Source organism: Buteo buteo, chromosome 7 (assembly GCF_964188355.1).
Source record: "Buteo buteo chromosome 7, bButBut1.hap1.1, whole genome shotgun sequence".
NCBI lineage: Eukaryota > Metazoa > Chordata > Aves > Accipitriformes > Accipitridae > Buteo > Buteo buteo.
In genome coordinates, this window is record NC_134177.1 from 32,172,729 (window position 1) to 32,179,525 (window position 6,797).

Below are 6,797 nucleotides of genomic sequence, written 5' to 3' on the forward strand. Positions count from 1 at the left end.
TTTGTGTTGTTGGGTAGCTGTTCTCTAAATGCAATACCTTCAAGTACATAAACCCAGTGTGTAGGGAAGTCCCTGTGCAAATTGTGCGGCAGCAGGAGCATGGAGCAAGACTTGTAATAAACTCTTGGTAATACTGTTGAGCTTTGAGATGGGTAAGCTGTTAGCAGATTATCACCTATAACATGTAGGCCTTTAAATAAGGAGAAGGCTTCAGTGGATGTAGGTAACCATACACTTGGAGAAGGCAATGAAATAACACTTAGACTACTTTGATTTTTCTTATTTCTTCACTGATGATTGTCCTTCTTTTAAAGAGTACATCTTTATCCCCATGTGCAGCTAAAATGCAATAAAACTCCCAAATGATGCTTTCCTACCAGTGTAGTACCATTTTGCCTACTCGGATTTGTGAAGTTCATATGCTTACAGGAAAATTCTGTGCAAGGTTTGAAGGTACTTGGTCAGACTAGAACTTCCCTCAGCCTCGTATCATAGCTCTGATGGTGACTATGCATGGAGGACGTAGAAAACGGTGCAAGAGTGGTGAAACGCTAGGCTACATCTGCCACTCTGCTTTTGAACTTCCTCTACTTCATTCCCTGCGTAGCAATTTCCACACCTTTTTCGTGGACTGAGAGCAGTTACAGGACCCTGTGGACCTGCAACCTCTTGACATTTATTTGATGATTTTTCCTCTTCCTGTATGGTAGTGGAACAGACAGCTGCTCTCTGTGCATTTCTGTGCTATTTCTAATCAGCGGCCTCCATCATCTCTTGTCTTACTGTAGTTTTCAGATCAAGTTACATCTTTGTATGGAAGTTTTCAGTAACTTGGTCTGTTCTTCCAGAGAGAGGTGGAAGGGAGGACCGGGATGGCATACAGTATTCCACAAGTTTAGGAGCTGTGGGTTTATGTGGTAACATAATGTTGATTTCTTTCTGAGCACCATCTCACACTTGTCCTGCTTTGATTCTCTTAAGTACTGCTGAGCTGGAGGTCTTTATACAGCGACTTCCAAGAGCTCGCACCAGAGGATGAATGATCAGGAGCCTGTCCCTGCAGTCTTCCTTTTGTTAGAGAATTTAAAACAAGGTTGTATGAGCTGCTATGCTGGCACTTGGCTATGAAGTGCCATCAAAGCCATCACAGGTCAGGATTTAAGTGGTAAGCCTGTTTTACCCCCAAATTTTTATTTGGTGGGAACTACTGTAGTAGTCCTGTCCACCTAACAAAGAAACCAGAGGTGATCCCAGGGTAAGGGCTTGCATACTGTCTAAGCTACATCCCATTTCTTTTGGGAACAGCCAGTTATTTGCTGTTCCATGAAGGCCAAATTGTACTTAAGGTTCTTCATTAAGTACTTCTAATGTCCATTTCTCATTTTTAAAATTGTCACCGAATCACTCAATAGCTGAAAACCAGAATAAGTTATCTGTTGGATTTAAAAGTTCTTGGGTAAACACTACCTAGTGTATCTGTTGTCCTGCATGGTAAGTCTGTGTGGTTTGATCTAATTTTTTTAATCTTAAGTTGGAGGAGATCATTAAGCTTTCCATATTTTGTTTATGGTGAGGCTATTTTTTTGTGTAGAATTATTGGTATACTCATTTCTGGACTCGAAAAATTAGGTTCTCTACTGATGTAGGGAAGAAAATGCTTAACCCTTTTGCTCTTGGCAGCAGTTTGATGAATTACATGCAATCGCATGAAGCAAGAGACGAAGAAATAAGCCCTCCCTGCTGGAGCTGCCTGGAGAGGAAGGTAGCTAATGGCAGTATGCCAGGCATCTTAGGAAGGTTTTTACAAATACCGGGATATATTTTTAAAATCCATACCCGTTTTTACTGTCCAGAATGGACAACAGGATTTCAGCAGTAATTATTTTTAACTACCAGCAGTAACATCCCCACCGGGGCCAAGCTGGTACTCACTTTTAATCACCCCATGGGATGCATGGTGCTGCTCCTGCGCCGACAGCATCCCCAATGCCTGCGCCAGGTCCCTGCCTGGTGTGAATGTTTCGGGGCTGTGGTGTCACGGTTCGGATGCATGCGGGAGTGTTCCCTGGGAAGGTGGAGTTCCACCCGCTGGAGCTGACCTTTCTCCTTTGCAGAGCAGGCAGTCTCTTCGTTCTTTTGACTGTTCTCTTAGTCATGGTCTTGGGCTTCCTTTGAATCACTCAGCAGGGGTCGACAAGACGCGGAGTCGAGAACATATGTCCTTTGGTAAGCTGCTTTATGTTTTAGTAAAATGAGGATTTCGCAACTTGTGGTGCAGTTCCTGGCAGCTGAGTTCATCTGATGGCTTATTGCTGCCAGAAGAGCATCCTCCCACTCCTTCCCCACACAGTGATACCTGGTACTTCTGGTAAGGCTCAGAACCGCTGTGGAGCTGTGCTCTAGCCCTGATGAAAGCGAGGTTTTCCTCCACAAAGGGTACAAAAGGGAACAGGGGTGTTGTCTCGGTGGGAGGCAGCGTGCAGAGGTGCAGCCTAAAATCCCTTTTAAAGCTGTTTCTGGGGTTTGGGAAAGCGGCAGCTCTGGCACTGCCATAGCCTTTGCAGCGGAGAGAGCCTTTTGTCTGGGTGTTCCCTGCCGCTGAATCACTCCAACTGTTTGTCAGTCCAAAAAGAGCCCCTGGTCAGATGCTCCCCGGCGCGTGTAATGTTGCCCTGTTACGTGGGAATGACAGATTGCTGTGGTATGTGATGTGCTTTGAAACCACGGCTGAATCACTGCTGGATGTCCTGATGCTCTGCCAGCGTGTAACACAAATTCATCACAGGGGAAGGGGGAGAAGGGTACTCTGAACTTCAGCAGAAATCTCACCAGTGGTAGGGAAGCATCCTCTGCTGTGGCGGCTGTGAAAGCAACATCTGCTGGGGTGGATCTGAAATGCTGTGCCCTTTGCTGACCTGCTTTCCTGTCAAGAGTAGGACAAATAGAAAACTTTTAAAAGCACGGGGTGGGGGGGGGTTGTGCTGCGCTGCTGGTCTGTCCCCACCGTGCGCAGGTGGAGTTTCCTCTGGGTCAGTTTTTGCCACTCCTGGCTTGAGTGATGCTCCAGCATCTCCCCAGTCCCCTGGGCACGAGGATGGTCCCCGCGGGGGGTGACGTAGCTCGAGGTTGCTGCTGAGCATCAGTGCGCAAGGGTTGATAGTGTCAGGGGTAGTCATGGCTTTAGTATATTCAGAAAAACATTAAAGTCAACTTGTAAGGTGGCTTACAAATACAAATTAACTTTGAAACTGGGTCTTAAGAGCATCTGGGTCTAGTGCGGCACTGAACATGAGGAAGGGAGAGCACAGGGCTGTGGCTCTCCTAGCACCCCTTGCACAAGCAGTGCAGCAGCTTTCACCTCTCCACTGAACTTCATGAGTTCCTAAAAATCCTATTTTCCCTAGCAACTCCTTAATTTGGTTTCAAGCAATTTATTTTGTGGTTCGCTTTTCAGCTCCAGCAAATCAATCACACAAAAGGCAGGTACTCCTGACCCAACGGAGCAGCTTTCAGAGGCAAGAGAAGCTGACCCTTTCTTTTTCCTGCTTCAATATGATGGGTATGGCTGCGTAGGGCTCTCTCGGGTGTCCGTCTCTTGCACCTGGCCTTTGCTCCATCACCTTGGTCCTAGGCATCCATACCTTCAAGATCACCCTAGCAGAGTCAGCAAAGGTTTTTAGCCCGTTGGGAAGGAGCTGTTGGTACAGTCCACCATTCCCATCATTAAAAACTTGAGAGTTACATCTCAGTCATGCTCAGTCCCTGTACAGGTGTAATTAAGAAAGACCCAGTTATTAATTCAATTACCCAGCTGTGAGAGCTGCCTTGTACCTCGGCATCCCCAAGTGTTAAGGGCTGATGACCCAAAAGCTTCCAAAATCCATTAGTAGCTAGGTTTTCACTCGTGTCCTAGCAAACAGTGAGCAAAATGCAGCTTGAAAAGTACAGAAGTGGTTTTCAACCAAGTTCTGAATTATTTTCTCAACCATGCTGTTGATGATGGATAATCTCAACCTACTAAGGTGGGCTGCTTCAGTGCTCAGTGCTGCTGACTGCAGCCAGTTCTGTGCTGCTTCTCTGTCCTCTCCGTAGCAGCTGCTCAGTTTTCTTGCTAGGAGGTTTCTAAAAGCCAAAAGACGCTTGCGAGAAGTTCAGTAACTCTGTATTAGAGTTAAATTTTGGGTCTGCTCCAGTCTCGTGCTGCCTCATCCCTGGCACACGGTGGTAGAGGGCATGCCGATCCCTCTCTGCAGTGTGTTGTGGCACACGAAGTCACCCCTGTGACTTGGTTAGAAGAAAAAAATAAGTCCTTTTGTAAAGGAAATGAGTTAATTTGTAAGGGAGGGTTTATTTGGGGCTTTTTTTTTTTTTTTGGCACTGCCTCTCCTGTGAAGTCTCCTCTGCAGCCAGAGGTGCATCCCCACACAGGGTGACAAGCGGCTGCATTCCACCTTGCCCCTGAAACCAACGGGGCAGGGATGGGACGAAGCTCTGCTGAGGTTTCTCCTGTGTGATGAATGTGTGAAAAATACCCTTAAGCATTCAGGGAAAATGGGAGGTCAGAGAGATGAGGCAGGTTCCTCCTGAGCCAAGCAGCTGGGCTTTTTCTGCTGGTTTGATGCAGCCCCTGGGGAGCGTGGCGAGCAGGTGGTCTGGCCAATGTTCCTCCCATGGTGTAGCCCATTTATCCACCCCCTGGGGCACACGTAAGCTGGTGTGTGATTTTCTTGTCTGCTGGCAGAAAAACCACGCTCTTTGCCCACCTGGGTTTGACCAAGAGATCTGACCAGACCACAGCCAGATGTTAACATTTGTCCACCAATGCTTTTGCATCCCCTCCAGACACGGGGGATGCCAGCGCTTCTCTGATCCCTGGTGACAGTGGGGGATGGCTCATGGAGGACATTTCCCTTGGGATCATCCCCAAGTCCACGTTGCTGCCAGCCCTGCTGGGCACACCACAACTTCTGGAGCCCCTCTACTGATAGAAATGTGATGGCTTCACCATTTCCTTCCTGCTGGCTCGAGGCAGGATCCTCCCACCCCGTGCTTCCCTTTCTCTGTCCTGTTCCCAACACCCTCTGGGGATGGATGCTCCAGCTGCGGGATCCAAGGAGGGATCCCAACACAGATGCTCCAACACAGCCCCAGCCAGGCCCCCCCAAAAGCATCCGTTAACAGGACCCCAACCAGTACTCTGACTGCAGGTCCTGGTAAGACCAGTCCATCAGAAAAGGGTGATGAAACCTCATTGACCTTAACCTGCCTGCTCTAAGTCAGGCTTACCAAAGGCTCGGGATAAAACAGAGTTGTGGGCCAACCCATTTATCCTGAGCTTGGAGGGGACTAGGGAATCCCTCAGGCCAGCCCCAGCAGCAAGGGAGGATGTTGTCCTACCTCTTCCCAAAACCTCCAGCCAAGGAATGGCACCACCCCGTTCTGTTCCCGTGTCTGATCAACCAAACAGTCAGGTTTTTTTCCTAATTTCTCCTTGTCTTTTCAAGCCAGCCCTTCACACGCACAAGCCCATTATCTTGTCCTCCTCCAGACTAAACAAACCCTCCTTCAAACTCCCCTCGCTATCATGGTTTTTTGCCCTTCTTATCAGTCTTGCCACCACCTCCCGGACTTGTTCCATGTCAGCATCTCATTTCAGAGAGGAATGATCTCACTGCATATCCCACCTGCAGCGCTGCCCTTAGAAGAAGATTTGCCTTTCCTGCTGGGTCCTGCACCACCTTTAGGACTGTTTACCCTGAGCTTTGCCTGTGTGGGTGCTGCCTCACCAGCTATTTTATATCCGTGTTCTTAAATCTTCCTCCCCAAAGCACATCCTTCCCTTGACCATCTCATCCGGACCAAGACCGATCCACCAAAACTCTGGGAAAGAGCATACCAGCTCCATAGGGTTGGGAAAACATCTGAAGAAGGTTGTTGAGCTCCTCCTGCAAAGCCAAAAATCAGGGGCCGGAGGGATGAGATCATGCAGGTAATTGCAGGAGAATTCCTACGTTACATCCAGCTCCTGCAGAAGACTTGAGCGAGGAGTCATAAGTGAGTATTGCAACCTGTGGGCACTAATTACTCCAGAAACCTCAGGTTTCTCCTGCTGCTTCCCAGTAGCAATGACCTCACATGATGAAATGGCAGCTCCCTGCCCCATTACTGTCAATAGCTCGTCACTCACTGAGGATGAATTAATAACCTGAATGAGGGTAAGCTTCTTTTAAAAGGACATTATCAACACATTTCAGCCCAAAAGCACCTGGAAAAGGTGCTGGGGATGGACAAGCCCCCAGCCCCGCTGCTAAATGGCAGCGCAGCAGGAGCTGCACTGAAAGCAAAGACGAAGAAATTGGAGGAGAAAGGATTCTTCTCGCTTTGCATCATCGCAGTCCAACCACATCTATTTTTGCTATACACATGGCATCAAGTACCCGTCACTGCTATTCCTACTCCATCCAGCACCTCCGCATGACAGGGGAAGAGTGGCAGCAGGATGGAGCGTGGCTGGAGGGAGCATCGCTTTTAATTGTCCCGCCGTGCAGCTTAAAATCTGGGGAATTTGATTACCGCCCTTCATCCCCTGCCCAGTAAAGGACGACCGGCCCTAGGGCATGACACTCCACTCCAAGGACACTTGTGCCGTGTCCCCCCCACACCCCCATCAGCCATTATAACTTCTGCACCTTATTTTAGTCTCCGGTCACAGCCTGGATGCAATTTCATAAAGATTTGGCTTTGTGTTCTCAAGAAGAGAGAGAAAAAAGTCATTTAGCCTGCAGCATCCAGCCCTC